At 50.9% G+C, this 18,391-nt stretch overlaps 1 protein-coding gene across 2 annotated transcripts in view; it reads right to left on the bottom strand.

The window, feature by feature from the left end:
• Nucleotides 1-2,664: 2,664 nt before the first annotated feature.
• Nucleotides 2,665-18,391, bottom strand: part of PURA (purine rich element binding protein A) — a 43,374-nt gene continuing 27,647 nt past the window's right edge. The window contains exons 2-3 of one of the 2 annotated variants that reach the window (XR_013166205.1): nt 7,113-7,288; nt 2,665-5,586 (exon numbers count right to left, since the gene is read on the bottom strand). The gene's annotated coding sequence lies outside the window, so the exon portion shown is untranslated. Of the gene's footprint in view, nt 5,587-7,112; nt 7,289-10,701; nt 11,523-18,391 lie in introns of those variants that run through there. The other variant, XR_013166206.1, reaches the window with a different exon arrangement.

Genomic DNA, 18,391 nt, shown 5'->3' with positions numbered 1-18,391 from the left:
CTATGGCCTTAGCCATTGAGAGGGTCCCAAGAGTTAATTCCTTGAAAGTGCTGGGCACAGAGCCTGGTACCTCCTAAGCACTCCTGACCACTGCCATTAACATTGCTGCCACTGTTGTAGGGAGAGGAACTTCCACGGAGGCCAAGGCCGCAGCCTGAGCCCTCCGGCAGGGGCCAGCGGAGCTGGGGGGTCTGGGACTGAGGGCGCAGTCCTCTTGGCACCTGCCCCTTGGCAGTTCTCCTGGTTTGGTTTCTTCCTTGCACTGGTCCAGGAAGCTGAGGCTGGTGGGGCCATCCTTCTCCGCTATGGGGCAGGTCTCAACCTCCAGTCAAAAGTCAGATTGGTTTCTGCTGCAGTCACACTGGGGACACCCTCTCAGCCTCCCTGGGACACTGTGGGTCGGTCCACTCACTTGTTCAACAACCACATGCCAGGTGTCCCTGGGGACCATGGAGAGCAAAATCATTTTGTCCCTGTCTTCAAAGAGCACCCGTTGGGGAGGGGCACAGTGCTCAGGACACCACAGAAAGAAGTGCAGAATTTTAACTGTAGGAAGTGGTGGGCCACAGGATGGAGGCTGGCATGGGACAGGCCCTGGGGAAGTGACTTATGAGGTGGGATGAAGGATATGGTAGAGGAACCAGCCAAGATAATCCCTCTCTTAAAAGAGCCAGGCCTGGGCAACGCTGAGATGACCCGACAGAGCCTCAGGCTCTTCCCAGGTCAGGCAAGTGGTCAGATGGAAGAAGAATGAAAAGGAACCCACTCCAAGTACACAGGCTCCTCCTGGGATCAGCTGCCTTTGCCTGTGTCACTTGGAGATGTGCCCACATGATGTCATGTCCCCAGTCCCAGCCCCGGGGGAAGGAGGAACAGCCTTTCAGGGAGGTGGCCACAGGTTAAAAAAGGCCTGGGAGGTGGGACCCTGGGCAGGATGCCAGCCCCTGAGGTCAACATTCCTGGTTCCCACAGAGCATCCCGCAGCCACCCTACAGAGCCAGGTAGGGAGGGAGCCAGTGGGTCCTGGTGCCCATACACACTGGCCACCCGCACATCGGGTGGATGAGCGCATGACCTTCGAGTCAGACTGCCTGGGGATGTATCCCAGCTCTGCACTGGCCAGCCTTGGCAAGTTATACAACCTAAGCCTCAGTTTCCTTGCTTATAAAATGGGGGCAATAATAACACTGACTCTGTAGGGTGGTTTTAGGATTGACTCTTTGTAGGGTGAATTTAGATAATACACAAAACTCCCTGGCACACAACAGACACGATAAATATTGGCTAGTGCCATCAGCATGTATTATTTCATTAGCTCCTTTGTTACAGAGCTCTGCCAGTTCAGAGATAAGGAAGCTGAGACCCAGAGAGGTTAAGTTACTTGCGTAGGATCCCACAGCTAGAGGGCAGAGAAGTCAAGTTTAGAACCCAGGTTCCTCTGACTTCAAAGCCTGTACTCCTGTGAGGTACAGCTTTGGAGTCAGTGGCTGTCTGAGAAGAAATGTTTTCAAGGATTCCACAGATGGGTGTAAATCTTTCTGGGGGTGAGGGTAGGGCACACACCCTCTTTTTCCAAAAGCTGGAGTGGGGTAGGGTCTTGGGCCTGGGGAGTCGGGGAGGGTGGGGATGGAGGGAGAACCACCAGGGAAGGAGGGCACTGGGTCCCAGGGGCCTGGAGCTGTGCCCAGGCTAGCCACAGAGCCCAGGCAAAGCATCCTTACCCACCTGAGCTGCAAATTTCTGCTCAGCCCCATCCCCAGGAGTTTGTAGTGCTCCCTCCTCCATCCATCTACTTCAGTCCAACCAGGACTCCTCTCCTCTCCTCCTCCCTCCCGAATGTAGTGACCCTGAGTAACAGAAGCAACCACGACCACTCCAACATGTACATGATGCTGACGAAGTCCAGGCCAGGCCAACCAGTGTGCCAAGACTCCTTCAGGCCCCCTTCCCACGTGCCAGAGTGCACTACTCCCTCCCTGCCCCTGCCCCATGACATGCTCTAGTGGTCCTCACTGTTGAATGGAATTAAACAGCAGTAGAAGCTTCCTGCGCCAGTCTGCTCCCTCTCCAGTTCTGAAAGGGTAAGATCGACTGGACAGCTAGGGCAGAATTGAACTTGAGGAGGAACAGCCAGATGGGCTGCGGTGTGCAGGAGACGCTGCTGGGAAGGCTGTGGGTTTGGGGGTGAGCTGGTGCAGTGGGGGAAGGGTGATGTTGGTCCAGCTCCAGCCATCCTCTGCAGGCCCAGGACTCCTGAGTCAGTCAGACCAAGTTTGAATCCTGGCTGTGCCACTTAGAACCTGTGTGACCTTGGAAAGTCACTTGGCTTCTCTGAGCCTCAGTTGCTTCATCTGTAAAATGGGGTTAACTAAATGCTTATGAAGTTTGTGGGGATTCAAAGAGATAACAAAGGAAAAATGCTGCATGCAATTCCAGCCATTCAGTAAGCCCTGCATAAATGCCCCCCTTTGCTGCTGCAGCCTTTACTGCTGCTGCTGCTGAAGGCTCTGAGACAGGGCCACGCCCAGAGTTTGGGTGCTGGGTGCAGCTTTGAGACCCTGGGGGTCAGCTTCCAGGAGGAGGTCTGCCAGGTCAGCTGGGGGAGGCTCCCTCCCTGCCTGGTCCAGCTGATAATGACACCAGGTCCTTGGGCGTGATGGAGGAAGCTCAGAATCCTGGGAGGGAGAATCACACTGCCCCTCCTCACCCCCAGCACCCCACCCCCAGCTCACCAGCATGCAAGGTGCCCTGGCTGGGAGGATGGGACCGCTTCACCCGAGAGAGCCTGATTTCTCCCTCTTTTCCTCTCAGTGTTGCTGTGCTTTTATTTATGCCAGTGCCCGAGACCCTCTTCCCTATGCCAGGGAGAGAGGGGGTGAGGAGATGGAGGCAGCTCCCCAAATTATAAAGAGGAAAGGGGCCATCTCTCTTTCATCTCAGACTGAAATTGGTGACACCTGGTGATGTATTAAAGACCTCTGACCCCCTTCGGAAAAGACTTGCACTCAAAGGCACAATGCTGTTTGCATAAGAAAAGAATGGGAGCTTTAACAAATAAATAAAAAAGTGTTTAGTGACTACACAGTCTAAATCATCCCATATCACATTTCCAGGGCTGGGGGTTTGATGCTTCCCTGTGCTGCCTATATTTTCCCTTCGGCTGACAGCAGGGCAGGGCAGGGCCCGGTGGAGGGCAGTGGTGAAGGCTGGGGCTCCCGCAGGGGCTCAAATCCAGCCTTTCAGCGCTTTTGGGAAATAGACCCCTGGAGAATCGGATCCTTCCAAAGTCCTGTTTATGAGACAGGATCTTTGGGCTCCTCCACTAGTGGGGCCCCGGGCTCCATCTCCAGGCCTCCTCCCCTCCACCTTCCACCCAGCTCTCCCAGAATTGCTGCAGAGGGGAAAACTCCAGGCCTCCAGCCCCTCCTCGCTTTCTTCTGGAGGAACCCCCGGGGAACCCTGAAGCCCCCAACCCTGCCCTGGTGAGAGAGCAGGCAGGGTAGCTCTCCCCTTACCCCACTATGAGCTCCCCAGGAGGTGGGTGGCCCAGTGTGTGGGAGCCCTGGAGCCCGATGATTGGAGCTGCAATAAGGCTGGAGTGTCCCGGTTTAGTTCACTGGGATGTGTGACGTCCGCAGGGAGATCGTGGAAGGGTGGCAGACATCTGACCGTCCCCAGGTGCCTCAGGCTTGGAAGCCCACTAGGGACTGTGATTTCTGGCCCCACTCATCCCTAGGCCTCTTCTCTTGCCTCCACCTCCCTCACCCACTAGTTCTCAGCAGCCTCCAAGGGACTTAGGCTCCCCGGGCCTTGTTCATAGGGTCCCCTGTGCAGGAAAGCCTTCCACTCTTTCTTGAAGACTCTCCTCCAGGAAGCCCTCCAGGCCCTCCCTGCTCAGGCCCGGTTGGCAGCCACTCCCCTGTGTTCTCTAAATGCCTCCTGCTTACTTCATCTTGTGCTCACCATGCAGAGTATTCCAGTGTCTGTCCCTCTCACCACGGTGACTGCCGAGGTCAGGTATGGGGTCCTCTCTGGGCTCTGGTGCCCCGCCCAAGTCCTGCCTGTGGTAGGTGCATGCGGAGAGTGGGGCCACGCCTTGTAGCTTGAGAGTTCATAGTGCCCTCGAATGCTTCCCCCCACATCCCTGTCACAGCCTGCTAAGGGCCACGGGAGGTGGCACAGCAGAGCAGTTAAGCAGGAGGTCACCGTCAGCTGAGGGACCCTGACCCACGTTTCCCCTTCTGTAAAATCAACAGCAACTTCTTAGGGCGGATATAAGGACGCAGTGTGATAATTCCCATAACGAGCCTCTTCTCTACCCCCTGACTAGACTGAACAAAGGGATTTTGTTCTTTCCCGGAGGTCTGTGATCTCTGCAGAGGCAAGGACAACTCTAGGGTCGGGCTTGGCGTCCTACCTGCAGCAGCTCTGTCCCCTCTGCCCTCACTTTGTGTCCTCCCTACAGCCACGCCTGGCCACAAAGCAGAAGCCAGGGGTGCTCTGGGACATGTTCCCGGGGTGTGCAGGGGAAGCTCCTTGGCACATGGGACACGAGAGGCTTTAGTGGCATTTCTCTGCCCCCCACAGTTGTCTCTGGCTTTGAGCTCAGAGGGCGCCTCTGCTTTAGGGGTATGCTCTCAGCCTAATGACTTAGTGCCCCCAGGTGCCACGATTGCAGATTACTACTGAGGCCCCAGGTAGGGAGCAGAGGCAGACAAACCAGGAGTCTGGGTTGCTCAGCCATCAGGGACATGAAATCTGAGAGCAGGTGAGCTGAATCTCCCTGTCTGTACCTGCAGCCCTCACTGTACCCAAGGCCAGGAAGACAATCTGTGCGGAATGAAACTGGCTGAGGTCGGAGGCCAGCATGGCTTGGCCAGCTGCTAGCACCCATCCTTTCCCTCAGATACCCCTCCCTCCCCTGACTAAGGGGATGTGCCTGGGAGGTGGCATGCAGGAGGCAATGATAAGTATGAACCTTGGAGGCGTATTTTTATCGGTTTTAATTCCAGCCCTGCCACTTACTAGTTGTATGTACCCTTAGCCAATTGACTTCACTTCTTCTGATGAGCCTCAATTTCCTAAGCTCTACAATGGGGATAACAGCAGCATGTATCTCAGGGAGTTGTAAGGTTAAATAATAAAATGCATGTAATGGATTTAACTCAGAGTGCACATATTAAGTGAATAATAAATGGTAGCTATTAACTATTATTATTATCTGTCCCTGATGTGTCCCCAGCATCGACCAGTAATACTTCAATGCTGTCCAACCTAACAGAGTCTGAATCTTGTTAACATTTATCACACCTTAAAGAGGAACTCAACAAGCTCAAATGAGAGGAGAAAGGTGCCGACAGGCTCTGAGGCAGGGGCTGTGCTCCCTTTCTGCTCCCTGCCTGTAGCTCCAGTTGGTCCTGCTGCTGTCCTCAGTTCTTGCATGTCCAAAAGCTCAGGGAGGTCTTGCTGCATCCTCTTCATATGGGGAATTCAGGCGGGCCTAATAGCAAGTGCCCCCGCCGGGAGGCCAAGGGGGACTCCAGCAGCTCAACATTTAAGAGACGAGGAGTGGGGCAGAATGGATGCCTAGATGGAAAAGTGATAAGGATTACATCTTTGCTCCATACCATGCTTCCAGCTCTCCAAAGATTCCCAACCCTTTCTCTCCATAGAGATGGCCGCTGGACATCTAGTAGCAGAGGACAGGCCCCCCTTTCCCTGTGCCGTTCCGGGAACCTCAGGGGCAACAAAAACCCAGCTGTGCAGCCACCCTGAATGACACCGGGGAAATGGGGAGACTGAGAGAGCAGCATCCAAGGCCTGGGCCACAGGAGGAAGAGGGGTGTGCAGAGCACTCTCCCAAGTGCCAGGCTCCGGCCTCACAATGCAGACAGACACACTAACTCAGGTTAACTCAGGTTAACCCCCGCCCCCCAATCAGTCCCATCCATGTTTGTGATGAGAAAAGGAAGCAAAACATAGAGACTGCAGCTGTGTGAGGTTCTGCCAATGCAGGCTGCTGCTAGGTAACCTGTGGCACTGGAGGGGCACGCGTGTGCCAGCTGAAGGACCCTGGCATTCCCACTCGGGCCACCCTGGAGTTCTCTCCTGGTGAGACCAAAAGGCCTGAGATAGAGACAATGCCCTGGCCACCTGTTGCTCCTTGAGGCTGAGGTCTGAGTCATGCTCCCTGCAGTGCACAGCTCCTGGTGAGGAACTGGCCATATTTAGGGGCCCAGTACCCGCGACCAGGAGCAGAAGAAGGTTCCTCAGCCTTCTCTGAGCCAGGCCTGGTGGACTGCCTCTTGCCCTGAATACTAGTGCTTCCTGGGGGAGGCTTCTGGTTGTCCCAGTGGGGCACTTCTTACCTGGAAGTCCTTACAGAGCCAGGCTGGAGTGGTGGGGGTGGGAGGTGGGGGATTGTGAGGAAAAGGACAAAGCCAGGAGGGCCCAGGCATCTGTAACGGCTGTTTTGTTGGATGGATCCCAGGCCCAGGGCTCTGTTGCCCAGGCTTTGCAACTCTCCTGAGGGACAAGGGCAGGGGGCTTACCCTGGCCAGGCCTTGTATGTCGTATAATGAGAAAGCCAGAGGCAGAGTGGAGTGAAGCAGGGAGGGGTGGGGATGGGAGGTGAGGGATTTGGGACAAATGTCAATGCACCAAACCTCACTGCTCCTCACTTAGGAGTTCTTTTATTAAACACGCCAAACCCAGCTCCTTCTCTGTGGCCCTTAGAGCAGAGGAGGCTGGGGACACAGCAGCCCCACAGCCTGTAACTCCACTCCTTTGCTGGCCAGGAAACTTCAGTCAGTGACCACACGGGGCACTGTGGCCTCCTGCCACAGTGCCAATCAACAGGCGGCAAGGAGAGGTGCCTGGAGTTCCCAGAGAGGGAGGGGCCTTTCGGAGGGGCTGGAAGATTTCCTGGGTGCTGGGGGTGAGCGATAGGGGTGATTCGGGCACTTTTAGGAGGCTCTGGAGGGGGGGGGGGGGGAAGCTAAGCATCGCACCAGGTTCAGTCCTGTATCTGTCCTTGTCCCATCCCCGATTCCTGCCCCACTCACTCAGACTGGTTGCTCTTCCCCCTTCCCCCACTTCAACTCCCAACTTACATGCGCTCAAAGTAGCCTGTGATTCTCCTTATCATGGCTTATAATTCTCTGTTTTCTAGATGGTTTGATTAATGTCCGTCTCCCACTCATGGTCCATGAGTCTGTGGGGTGGTATTATTACGATGGCAGGATTCTGCTTGTCCTCGTGGCTGTCTCCCCAGCACTTGGCTCAGGGCCTGGCACAGAGTAGGTGTTCAATACACATTTGGTAAATTAATTGAAGAATAAATTCCCTCATCAGACACCATGAGCTCTTGGAGGGCAGGGGCTGCTTTTTGCTTATTTTTTGTATCCCCACCCCCTGGCCGGTGCCTAGTACAAAGCAGGTGCTCACTAAATTGTGTAGGTTGGAAGACTGGAATTAAAGATGGACAAAAAGGAGTCTTTGCAGATGCATTAATGAGATTCATGCTGAAATGGGGACCCGCTTCCAGGCAAGTTGCTGTGTTCAGGGGAATGCTAAAGCTTTGTTGCCCCCCTCCTGAGGGTGGAGACTCTGATCAGAGGTCCCACAAGCGCCACTACTTAAACAAGAGGGTCTTGGGCGGGCCACGGTGGCTCAGCAGGTAAGAATGCTTGCCTGCCATGCCCGAGGACCTGGGTTTGATTCCCGGTGCCTGCCCATGTTAAAAAAACAAACAACAACAACAAAAAAAACAAGAGGGTCTTATGGTCATGTAATGCTCTGGACTTTGGGCTACTCCCTGCCTTTACAGAGCCAGGTATTCTCATACACACACATATATACAGGGGGAACTAAAGAATCGTCAGACCAGGAATGGAGTCTTGTGCCAGCCTGGAGCAGATCCCCTCTGTCAGCAGTGTTAGCCCTGTGTCCTGTGGTGAGACTCCCTCGGAGGCTGCAGTCACTCAGGCCCTCTGATCATGAGAGTGCATGCTGAGCTTATTTGGGACGTCAGGATAAACCGAGGAGGAGGGAGGAAGTCTCCTGGAATCCTGGGTCCAGTGCTAAACAGATTTGATGTCTGGGGTTTGCAGCCCAACCCCACATCTCAGAGCTTGAAAGCAGTTTAGGCTATAAAGTGACCTATCTTAGCTGCCAAACAACCTCTCATAGCCCGGGAAACAGGTTTCATGGGCACCCAAGTGGGCAGCGGAGTGCCCTCATTCAGGACCTAAGGGTTTGCCTGAATATCTATCTGACCAGCCACGAATCAAAATAAAGATTGAGGCAGACATCAGTCCTGGTACACCCAGGGTTAAAACCTGTCCTGAATGTTAGAATTTGAAACCAGAGATTATGTGCAACTTGAGAAATAATTTAACCTTTAACTCTTATTTTGTGCCTTGCAAAAAAACAAACAAACAAACAACAAAAAAAAAACCCAACCCAAACCAAACAGGGGTACCGCTTCAAAGTCTCCGTTTGGAAGGAAACATAAACTTGACTTTCTTTTACTCAGTGATAGAAATATTTACCTATATGGATGCAGGATAGTGGGGGACGCAAAGGATTTTTTTTTTTAACGCGGAAGGCTTATTTGCGACCCTTGGCAGACTCGATGTGTTTTGATAAAGGGTGACACGGCTCCAGTGGAACGGACTCTTTCTATGGAAACAGTACGTCACCGTTTGGAGAGATGGCCAGAATGCGGAAGCCCTGGGGCGGGTCTCCGTCCTGAACTGTCAAAATCTCACTCGGGCTATGGCCCCAGAGTGTCTTACCCAAAGTATGGTCCTTACCACGAGCTGATTCAGGGAGAAGTCTACACATGCAGCTGTAAACCCACTTTTTCCGTTTTGTTTTCCTTTAAAGCCGAAAGTCAGATATGTCCTCTTCAGTGGGTGACCGCCGCCCAGGTGGCGTGTGTCGTGGAGGCTGGGTTCAGATCCCAGCAAGCGAAGGTGCGCTCTGACAGCTGCCGAGCGCGGGCGGCCGACCGGCCTTGGGCCGCACAGCCCCCCACGTCTGGCGTGGGGGCCTTTTCCCAGCCCCCGACTAGATTAGAAGCTGGAGGGAGCCGGGACAGGCCTGCGCACTGCTTGCGATCGCTTGGAAGGGGCGGGAGGAGGAATGCGGGGAACCGATTTGCGACTTCCCTCGCCTTCTTTTAAACTCCAGCGTCCTCCATTCACTGCGCCCCGGGTGCGGCCCTACTCAATCACCGGCTCTGAAATGCGGGAGTCACTACCCTACAGCCAGAGCTGCTAAGAGGGCCGTGGAGGAGCCGGAAGGGCGCGCGGTAAGCCCGCCCGATAGTGCCATGAGCGCGCTGAGCGGGGGAGCGCTGGAGATCTGGCCACCTGCGGGGAAAACCGCGAAGGCGCCACTGCCCAGGCCTGGGGAGCAAAGCGCGTCGCTACCCGCCTGTAAGTCGCGGCCCGGCAGGGCTGTGGCAGAGGGAAGCTGAGGCGGTTCTGGCGGCCGCTTCTTCACTGGCCGGACCTCTTCGGAGCGCAGCGCCCGGGTGCCGGGTGTTCGAGGAACGAGAGGGCACCCCATTCGCCCCCTGGCGGCGCCGGGAACACAGCGGGCGCCGCGACGGAATGAGCTGTCCACAACAGCAGTGGCCGCTGCCCGAGATCGCACAAGATTCTGGCTGTGGACTGGGAATCCAGGAGGCAAGCTGTGCTCAGGAGGATTGGAGAGATGATGAAATGAAGCTGATGTTAGGTTTTAGGGTTTCCTCCAAATCTAGGGCCCCAAATCCCTCATGGGCGTCTCTGCCAGCTTGCTGATGGGCACCCAGGTACCTCATGCCTGATTGGTCCTACCTGCCCCACCCCCCAGTCTCCCTGAAAATAAATCTCCCTCTCATTTTCAACTTTTCTGGGAAATGTCCCCATATCTCCCCTCCTTCCACAGTGACCTGCCATCGCCTTGGTCATAGTTGGCCCAACCACACCCCAGACCTTGCAACAAGCAGTAAGCTCTTGAGGCAGTGCCAGGAGGCTATTAGTCAAGGATCAGAGTTCAATTCTGAGGGCCTGGCACTACCTTAGGCCTTGTGGGAGATTTAAATCCTTGCCCTTTGGGTGCTTCCAATCTCAGAAGACAAACATACTCTGATAACAACTGGCACAAGTGGCCTGCAGCAGGAGCCTCAGGGAAGGAATGGTGGGGAGGGCTGGCATGTGACACTGATGTCATTAGGACTTGCCAAGTGGACAGGATTTGGAAAGAGAGAGTATTCCTGGTCTAGTCTAGAGGGAAGTGGAGGGCTGGTGTGGGAGGATTAGGTAGTGGTAACCCAAAAGGCCCAGTAAAGTTCTGCTTCTGCAGTGGGAGAGAGAAACAATAGGAAGAGGGAGGGCTGGAGGTTGGAAGTCCCTTTGGTAAGCAGCAGCAGTAGCCTGTTCTAACGTGCTGCTTGAGAGGAAGGCTGCCATTTGCACAGTCCTGAGGGGCATGTGTGCAGGTGGAGAAGCAGCGATCTACGGCTTCTTCAAGAGCTTGAGTCGTATCTTACTGAAAACAAACAAACAAGAACCCAAAAGGTTGGGTTAGACTCAGGATTTCATCAGGAAGGAGAAAGTCCAGGTCATGGCAGGGGAGAGGCAGCAGCTCTAGGCTAGGTTCAAAAGCAAAAAGAATTAAAAAAAAAAAAAAAAAAAAGAGTGAGGCTGGGGGTAGCTGCACATTGTGCCGGGATATGAAGGAAGGACAAGGAAGTCTCCCGGGGAGGAGAAAGCCCAAAGGTAGGAGCCTGTTTTGAGGGACTGGCAGTGTGGCACAGGGGCCTTGGAACCTCAGGCTCTCCAGAGCTGGTTGTAGCTGACAGGCTGTGTCAGGTTCTGCCCCACTTCTCACTCCATTTTCCTTTCAGAAGTCGTCTCAGTTAATTGGGGAGACCCTTTTCCATTTAGCTTCTAGTTTTGTACAGAAGATGCAGCAGACACAGAATGAAATTTCTAGGTCTTATTGCACCCTTCTGCCCAAATTTGTCCAGGGAAAGTCATAGGGGTGCTGGTATCCTGTCCCATTCTTTGACTTAGAGAAGCCACCTTTCTGGCAGTGGAGACAGACAGACCATCATCTCGTCTCAGTGGTATGTCTCCGCACTTGGCCTTGTCTTCCAGAGAGTCCTGTCCATGCCTGGGTCTGAGCTGCTTCATGGTAACCTCCCATTCTGACTCTGAGGCAGGCAGACACCTAAGCCCTGGCTATGCTGGTACTTCATGGAGAGGACTGAAGCTACAGAAGATGAGCCAGGAGAATCAGGGGCCAGCGGCCCAGAGCCAGCAACCACAAAGATGAATTTAGGCAACGGGACTCCCCTATGACCCAGCAGTCACATAGGGCAGGCTGTGAGGTGCTTTTCAGGTGTGGCAGTCCCAGAGGAGGGTGGAGGGTGGTCACTGTCACCAAATCCTGTCATGGTGATCACTTTATGAGGGCACTCCACAGGAGAGGGGCAGCACAGGCTTAGGGGCCCAAGAAAGCACCATCTGGAAGAAGGACCAGGATCAAATGAGTCTTCTGGGATAAGAGTGGGATGGGGTTCTACTGTGTACAGGGACAGGGGAGAGGGTAGGAGGGAAAGGGTCCCTTTGCCTGGAGCAGGTTTCCTTCCCCTTGCAATCAAATCACAGCTAAAGAAAGCTTCCATTTACTTGTGCTCTGCTTGACTTTCTCCAGGGTCAGCTTGCCATTCCCACTTTCTCTGTTTCTACAAGGGGGCCTGAGTAAAAACAGGGAGGAACATGCTATTTCTTCACATAATGATGCTGTGAGTGAGCCTGTGAGTTTGTGATTCTGAGGCATCTGCCACCATTACCCTTCTGTTCCTTGGAACATGCCCCAGAGGAAAACATGGGTCTCTTGGCCACCATTCCCTGACTGTCCTTTTTAAAATTTATAAACACAGTTACTAATTTCTAAGTCCCTACTATGTGCCAGCCATTGTGGTAAAACATGAGATAGGTGCATGACCTCATTCACTCCTCACAGTAGCTCAGAGGCCCATCATTCTGACTCCCTGACTGATTCTGGTTCCAAGCCCCAGCCAGGCACCAGGGTTGGAATCTGTTCCCTAAGCTGATAAAGACAACTCTCCAGTCTTCACGTCACTCATTGTGTGGTGGCTCAGTAAATATTAATTAATTCTGAGGACAAGTTGCACTTTGGCTCAACTCTGGCTTATTAAATAAACCTGCCATATAAATTAGCAGAGGGGACAGAGAGATATTAGGCTGTGCCAAAAAGAAATCAGGCTGAGGGAGAGTATTGACATCAGGTAGAAAATCTGCCTTGGCCTGCTCTGGCTCTCTTCAAGTTCTCAGAAGGTGGGACCAGGGTGGTGGGTATGAGGAATAACCCCACTTCTCAGAGAAAGCCTGGCCCCTGAAGCCCTGGAGAATTGCAAAGAGGGAGGCAGGGTTCAGATACCCACTGGTGTCTGGTGCTCACAGTGGAATGAAGATTTGCTAAGGAACCAAGGGAGCACTACTGGCCTCCCTTTTCCCAGCTCCATCCTATACCTGAGGCTTCTGTGTCTCTGTAGTCAGCTGTGGGAGGCCTGGGGCCTACGGCAAAGGGGCAAAGGCTCCATGTGAAAGCCCCTGGCAATTGAAGACTATTGGGGCTGGCAGGTGCCTCCTTGGGTTTACTTCCCTTAGGCGTCTTTTTGAAGAAAATGAGCCTCGGTAATGTCCCAGACCTCTGGAGGCCCAGCTACCCCTCTGAACAACTGGGAGATCTAGGGCAAGTCATTTAACCTTGCATTCCTGGTCCCTTCTCTGCAAAATGGGAAAATAGCAATATCAGCCTCACAAGGTGGCTGTGAGGATTTTCAAAGAATGTAAAATGCATAAAATAAGGGCTCAGGAAGCAGAAACTACTTTATTATTATCATTATTATTATTATTATGAAAATCTTATCTGGTTCATAATAACCAATTGAACCCACCCCTCACCCCCACCCTCTAACGCTGGGCAGTCCTGAGATACAGTCTGAGTAGCTACTGTAATTAAATCCTAAGCTGTCACTTTGTAGACAGCTATTTTCCCATACATAAAAGGAGAAACACTACCTCAAAATAATGTCATGAAGTTAAAATGTAAGAATAAAATGAGATAAGGTGAGGGCAGGGCAAGAGCAGAGAAGTGTGTGAGTTCCTGAGAAAGGATATGATGGCATAGCAGGATTCCTGTGCCCCTTCTCCTCCCATCTGAGTCCCTCACTGCAGCCACCTGGAACCCCTCGCCCCTGCAGAGCCCTTAGCCCTCCTCGTCACCAGGGCTAGTGCTTGGAGCATGGCTCAGAAGGTGAAGGCCAACTCTCGGAGCCTGTACATCATAGCATCCCCACCCTGTCCTTTCCTAGGGAAAGATGCACCTGCCACCACAGGGAGCCGGCCTGTGGAGTCCCCCATTGCTGCCAACAGGCACAAGAAAAACATTTACATTCAACACAATGGAACAGATCAAATGTGGTTCTCAAAAAGCTCAGACTTGCAAGCTTTGGAGAAGGTCCAGGTTTTGGCTCCTTTTAACTTCCAAACAAATTCTTGTGGGATGTTGCAATTACTTGTGACAATCCCTCTCCCTGCCTGGGACTTTGATTTCAGACTTAAACATGTAAAGCTGAGTGGATGGCTGGGCCCTGAGCAACTTGGGGGCTGGGGTGGTGGTTGGCCAGGGAGAATTCTTTGCAGCATGTTGTGTTTGGAAGTAGGATCTCGAGGAATAAGCCTCTGAAGCTATGTTTGTAATACCAGAACTTTTCAGCCACTGTAGCAGATTTCCTGTCACAGAAATCTGTTCACTATGCTGAGTGGCTCATTCTGTCCTTTGAAACGCAAATGTCTAGGAATCATTTCCTGTAATAGTCTTATAGACTATTCCAATCACTGTAACAAATTCCGCAGCCCTTACCCTGAAATCTTATCCCCTGGACGAGCAGCAGGTGAAGATTCATTAAGGCCACGTGAGCTGTTTTAGTGGTAACTTGCACTGACCTGGCCCCAGAGGGGCCTGGAAACAGGAGGAGATGATGCAGGGAGAGCCCAGTGGATGTAGAAACGCGAGAGGAGCATGGCTGGGCAAAGCATATCTGAGTGTTGGGACTCTGTGGCCTTTCTGGGTATTGAGGTGTACATGCAAAGGCTTTAGGCAAACTGCCTATGTCTCTGCTTTGCTATTTACCTGGGCTTAAAGCATATTCGCTCTCCTGGGAATGAGGTAGGGACCTGGACCTATGTCGGCTCCTGTTTCCTACTCCCTGGCCACCATGCCTGGTTTGAGAGCCTATACAACTTTAGTTCTGACTCTTTGGGCTTTCACACAGGCAACAAAACAGCTGGATACTGCTGTCCCTGAAAGAGACTGAGCAAAAGCCTGAGCAAAAGGGCTGGGATATTCTGCCTCTTGAGGATGGTGTGCATGAAAGACCACAAAAGACTACAGGATTCCTAGATGTTCTGTGGAGTTCAGGCTGGAGAGCAGAGTGATAGGCTGGTGGTACCTGTTGGCAAACCTGGGGTAATAAATTCTTGCTCTTAGTGTAGGCAGCTGGCATAGAATCACGAACATGGCTATTCCCCTGAATACTTTGTGAACTCCCCTCCTTCCAAGATATCTTGTCTCGACAAAACTTAGAAATGACATAGAATAATGTGAAGAGAGATGAGAAGGTCAGAATGAGAGACTGTTTCAGACCAACCAGATCCTCAGAGAAGTCCAGACTAAAGGCAATATTAGGCTGCCATATGCTAGATTAGAAATTTTGGAACTTTTGAGGGAACAATATGAGAAGAAAGATTCTGGGACTTGGATGGGAAGGCAGGGGAATAGAGAGATGGGAAAAACTCCTGGGTTCTATTGGGTCCTAGGAAGATAAAGCTCAGAATTCCTGAGCAAAAGGAAATGCTCAACTGTTTAATCCATCTCTGGGTGGGAAGAGGGAATGAGTAAACTCAGATCACAGGACATGGCATTATACAAGGATCTGATGGCTTGGGCATGAGCCTAGGGAAGCTAAGGGATGGCAGGATTCGTGAGAAAAAGAAACTCTCTGCTGGAGGCCTTTAAGAATATAGCTGAGATACTCTGTTTCTGGATGAGAAAACTCAATATTTTAAAGATATCAACTCTCCTCCAACTTAATTTATAAAGTCAATAAAATCTCCACCAATCAAAATCCTGAAAGGACTCTATTTTTTTTTTAAATGAAACTTGACAAGTTGATTGGAAAATGTATCTGGAAAGAAAAACATATACAAGAATAGTGAAACAATTTTGGAGGACAAAAGGATAAAAATATACTGTATAAAAATGTACTCCAGAGCTACAATAATTAAAATGGTTCAGTGCTGTTAGAGAAATATAAAAATAGTTCAATGCAACAGAATTAAGACTCTAGAAACCCTACATGTACTTATGGGAATTTTGAATATGATAAAGAGTAGTATTTCAAATTATTGGGGAAAGGATGGCCTATATAATACATAATGCTGGGTAGAATGGAAACTTCTGCCAAAAAAAAGGCTAGATCCCTAACTCACACCATTTATGAAAATAAATGCCAGGCAGATTAAAGAGCTAACATGGAAACACAACTATCCACAAATTACAAGAGAATACATGAGAATATGTTGTTATTTGGGGATAGGGAGGCCTTCTTAAAAAAATCATCAAATACAAAGTCTTAAAGGAGAGGACTAATGCATTTTACCACATCAAAATAAAACGCTTCCATATAACCCAAGGCAGAATTTGTAAGGTCAAAGGAACCAGTTTGCCTGGACTGAGGGTCGGCTCATTCTGTCAGGGAGTAAATGGTGAGACAGATGGCCTTGGAGGCCATCTCAGAAGTCAGGGTTCATGAAACAGCAAATAAATACCACGGGGTGGCTTCTCCCCATTGTTTGTCATCATGAGAGCTCTACAATCAAGAGCTAATTCAAGTCATAGTTATTAAGAACCAACTCAAAATGAGTAGGTTAAGCAAGACACAGGAGAAGAGATGGTGAGGTAAGATGGAAGGATGGCAAACAATTCTGCTGGATCCCAGGTGAGGAGAGGAAGGAAGGGCTGCTTTTCTCAGAAATCATAGTTTCCAGTCCTTAGCTCATCTAACGATGGGTGTGGCTCAGAAAGCTCCTCCCAAGATCCCGTTTTGCCTGCATAGAGACTTGGTGGAGCATGCAGAGAAAAGTTTAGCCCTGTGTGGGCTTTATTCACCCCCATGAGACCCCTTAGCTCTGAGGGGATCAAGGCAGCCTGGAATGGATGGATCTTGCACAAACCCTAATGGTAGTAACGAGAGTCTTGTTACTACCATGTTCTTGTGTGGCCTGCATGGCCTGATGGCTTCAAGTCAGAGACCTATGTCCCGTGACTGGACTGTTTTATTTCTGGAGAACACCCTGACTCAGGGTCCTCAAAGTGAAGTGAAACTGTTGCTTCATGGAGTCTTCTTCAGTCAACTCATCCTGAGGGGATGAGACTCTGCTCCTAGGGGAGTTCAAGAGACCACACTTGTGAGCTGACCCTGAGATCAGAGGGTGTTTGCCTGCTTTAGGTAGGATGACAGCCACATCCAAGTCTTCAGAAACCTCTGTGGCATTCTGATGCCATCTAGTAAGCTAAGGTAAGTACATGGGCCTGAGGTTTGAGAAATGGGGCAAATTCTCAGTAAGGGAGATAGATGCCACTTTCTAACACAAACAATGGACCACAGCAAGGAATGATGGGTGTTCAGAAAAGCAGAAGACAGTAGCAGGATTGATCTCAATTGGGGCATAACCTCAATGCTGCATTCATATTCTAAGAAGCATCAATCTTGTAGGTCTCAATTTGGCTTTCAGAAATAAGGATCAAGATTTGGAGGGTGAGGAGTAAGGAGTAAATAAGCACAGCCAGGGTTAAGACCAAAGCACCTGGCTCATCATGAAAGGAACCACAGAGGTAACAAGAAGCCACTGACTGCTGGGAAACTCAAATGGACTATGGAGCTTAGTCTCAAGATCTCTAAAAGGAAAGGAAATGACTCCTCTATATCAATGCACAAACAACGGCTGAGTACCAACCACTCAAATGAGAGGAACATAAAAAGATACCTTCCCTCCCTGCATTACTACCACCATCATACATCTAGTAAAGTCCCCTGGTCTTGCCACTTCCTCCAAGATAACACCAGAGCAGCCCACCCATCTGGCACAAAATATAATGCCTTCTAATACCGTGACCAAATTTCAAGGAAAATAGGGGATATTTAGTTAGCTGAAACCCCCCAACTTCCCAAAAGGATACAGCAGGCTCCACCAGCCAACCCAGGTACAATAAAAAGAACAGCTTTCCTCTCTTGATGCCTAAGCAATCCTTCCTCCAGGCTCTTCTCACTAATAGTCATGATGATCAGCCAGCCTGAAAGATGGAGCCTCTTAGAGATCCCATGGAAGAGAGTTCTGTCTTCACTTTCAGATCAGGAACAGTGATTCTGAATCTATTTGGGCCATGCTCTCCCTTGAGAATTCTGATAAATGCTATGGAACCTCGTCTCAGAAAAACGTGCACTTAGAGGTATAATCTTGCACAAAATTTCAGGAGCTTTATAGATCCCCAAAAGCCCCAGTTTAAGAATTCCTGCCAAAGGCAAATCATTCCTTTTCTTACGTGAGAACTGTTTCCAGTGCTGATTAACTGCTATCTTAGATGTCCAATAGGTGAATTAATATTCAGTATTGACCTCTAGTCATCCCACGCACTTGGCAGATGGCAGGATCTCTACTGTTGCCTGTAATCAGAAGGAAGCAGAGCCCTTAGACTGAGACTACATTTTGTTTTTCAAAGGAGCACTCTCTTCCAACCCCACCAGAAAACCTCAGATACCTCAGGCCTGGAACACAGACGCCAAGCGACAAACCAAAAATAAATCTGGTCCAGTATACAACTAGACCTGTGAAGAGATAGCCCCAGACTGGGTCTGGAGAAGAAGAAAGGCATGAGGGAAGGCCCAAAGCTGAAATGGGAGGGGGTCAGAAGGGGGTCCTTGGCCTCTAGCTAAATGCAGACTAACTGATCCATTCTCAAGAGAAACTTGCTCTTTTCATGACCCAAATACATGGAATACAGAGGCTCCTGGAGACAGAGTCCCCAATCATTCTAGCTCCACATTTCACTCTCTTTTTTTCTAATAATAATAACAACCATGGGGATGATGATGATAGTGTTTGTTGAACGTTACTCTGTTGCAAGCACTGTGCTATAAACTCTTGGCATGAATTATTTCATTTAGTCTTCCCAACAATCAAACAAGGTAGGCATTCTTGTTATCCCAGTTACAGATGAGGAAACTGAGACTCAGAGAGGTTAA

Source organism: Tamandua tetradactyla, chromosome 20, assembly GCF_023851605.1.
Source record: "Tamandua tetradactyla isolate mTamTet1 chromosome 20, mTamTet1.pri, whole genome shotgun sequence".
In the NCBI taxonomy this organism is placed as follows: Eukaryota; Metazoa; Chordata; class Mammalia; order Pilosa; family Myrmecophagidae; genus Tamandua; species Tamandua tetradactyla.
Note: the sequence above shows the minus strand (reverse complement) of the source record. Positions and strands in the feature narration are given on the sequence as shown.